The sequence below is a fragment of the Adiantum capillus-veneris genome, chromosome 15 (genome assembly GCF_014529385.1).
Source record: "Adiantum capillus-veneris isolate H3 chromosome 15, ASM1452938v2, whole genome shotgun sequence".
NCBI classification, from domain to species: Eukaryota; Viridiplantae; Streptophyta; class Polypodiopsida; order Polypodiales; family Pteridaceae; genus Adiantum; species Adiantum capillus-veneris.
Window position 1 is genome coordinate 132,981,551 of NC_140945.1, and position 2,857 is coordinate 132,984,407.

Genomic DNA, 2,857 nt, shown 5'->3' on the forward strand with positions numbered 1-2,857 from the left:
GGGGGGCCAACAAGAGCAACCCACGACATCCATGATGTATGAGAAATATTAAGTCGAGACGCGGGAGCATTGAGATTGGTCGTAGACCATAGATGGATGAGTCCATTCTAGGTATCAAAGTGCATGCCAAAGAAGTATAGCGGATCAGGGGATCCATATGCCCAAGTGTCGCTCTTCAAGCAAGTCTTAAGAGCAGAGCAGATCACTGATTTCCATACTCAATATGAGGGATTTGGGCTGACCTTGGAAGGGATGGCCTTAACATGGTTTCAACCTTTGAACCCTGAAACTTGTTTGAATATTGAACATGGATTGCGGGAGTTCACGAAAGAATTCTCAAAACAGGGTATAAAGCATAATATTGTATCACAGATATATGCTTTTAAACAGAATGAGAACGAAAAAGTGAAGGAAGCATCCTTTTGAGATTCAAGCAATACATTGAGAGGTGCCCAAGGAGAGAATTACCGCAGGACGAGAGATTTGTTTGTGCTCTTCAATGAAGGACTTAGAAACGAAACCTTGAAAAAGGAACTTCACTTGAAAGCCTGTAGCACATTTGAACAGGTTACAAGGGAAGCATTATATCTTGTTGATAACTGCAAATCATATGGGGAAGTGTCAAAGGATACTGATTCAGTAACCACTGGCTCTTCATCTATTAAAAGTGAACCCTCTACCAAGAAAGATGCTCAGGCTTCTTTGATGCCGACAACTGACCAAATGATTGAGGAAGTAACAAAGAGAATGCAGCAACATATGAGATCAAATCCGGTGATGAGACAGTCTCAGACGAGGAAATGTGACATATGTGGGGGGGATCACCCGACGCCGCGGTGCACACAACGGCCAAAAGCACCAGCTGCAAATGGACGAGTACTGAAATGGTGCGCCATAGAGAAAAAATGAACCATGGCACAGATGAGTTTTTTTACAACAAAAACTATGTGAGGGAAAGGCCGTATGGACCTCCAGTAGGAGCACCCCAGCCACCTCCTCCAAGATATCAAGTTAGGCCAAATGTGAATATGGTAGCAAGAGCAGACAGACCTCAACCTGTGTTGGGTCAACAACCTCCTTTATCATAGGAAAATAGGGCCATGATTAGGTATGCTCAACCTTACGAAGCATCACCAGGAGAAAATAATACACCTCAAATTTCTTATTACGAGGAACCGAATGAGACTTACGTAACTGAACCCGCACCACAGATGTACGCAGACGAAGCCTATCAATTGTGGGGAAATAATGAGGGTATGGCACCACCAATGTATGTAGCATAACCTTTGAGGGATCAATATTTGGTGGACGAAAGAACGCTAATGTTCATTGCGAACCAGAACTACAAACCAAGAGGATATCCTAATACGACAGGACAACCTATGGGGCCACCTCCTCAAAATCAACCACCAATTGGACCGTGCTATAACTGTGGAAGTACAGAACATTGGGAGCGTAGTTTTCCTTTCAAAGGCGAAAGAGTGAAAATTTTTGGGTTTTGTGATGGGTGTGGTGTGAATCACATACTGCCAGATTGCCCAAGGAATCCGGACAACAAGCGAAAAGCAACTATGAATATTGTGGGGGTGTTACTAAGTGCAAGAAGTGGATCAAAAACCAAATCCATGATCCAAATCAATGCGGTAACCAGAGCCCAAGACAAGGACTTAGAGAAAAACAAGCCATTGGAAGAAAAGGTCGAGTTGCCAATACCCACAGAAAACAAGAGTTTATCTGTGAGAACACAGCAGAAATCCTAAAAGCAAAATGCGACAGAATGAAAGCAAGAAGGATAAAAACCCAAATTGCCATGCAAAATGAATTACATGAAACAAAAGAGCAATTGAAACAAGAGAGAGATAGTAAAACTATTGAGGACAACAACAAGCCGATGAAAGAATCCTCAGGGGGATCAATCTTGGTCAAGAAAGTGCTAGAGCATTTAAATGCTCTATTACAAGCGTATGAAGCAAGGCTAAAAACAAACCAAACCTTAGAGTAGAGATGGTTGACTTATCCTCAACCAGAAGTGGAAACAAAGCGTTTGGAAATGTGTAAACACCTTATTGAAACATCCCAGGTATTGATGGAACCTAATGCAATTAGAACCCTAGAACAAGAAGTGTTGATTCACAAAGAGCGAGAAAAAGTGAAGATCGATGAATCAGAACAAGTTAACAGACCCAGGTCTGAAACTATATTGTCATTGGATCACCGAGGGGTGCCGAACACCACCGATGATGCTAAGTCAATGACGATAATGCCAATTCCATAAGTGGAAGAACCATGGCCACAACACTTATGGGAAACCATTAGAAATAGAAAAAACAAAATCGCGACGTTACAGTCTGCACCAATTCCTGATGTTAACATGGACAACAAATTTTATCTAGAAGATATACAATCGTTGTACGGAGATGCATGAACGGAGCTTTCGATGGAAAGCAAAGCTCAATCCCTGAAAACCCTGACTTCATTTATAGGTGAACACAAGGCACAATCGGAGATAAGATTAGTTCCATCCCAGATGAGCGCTATTCCACAAATGATTGACTCAAAAAGTCTTCAAGAGATGCTGTCGACACCTGTAACATGCACAATCACACTGTCAGAACTCTTGAGAGCTAGACCAAACTTATGGGAAGACATGAGGAAACATTTGGAGAACAAAGTAATAAAGATTCCTCTTCACACAAACCCTATGGTAGAAGAAAACAAATAGGAAGGTCAACCCAAAGCCCAACATGTGCCTATAAACAAGGTCGGAGATTACTGTGAAGGTGAGGAAGGTAATACAACCTTACCTGTTGAATATCAGGATATAAAGACGATAGCTATCCTAGATAGTGGAGCGGGA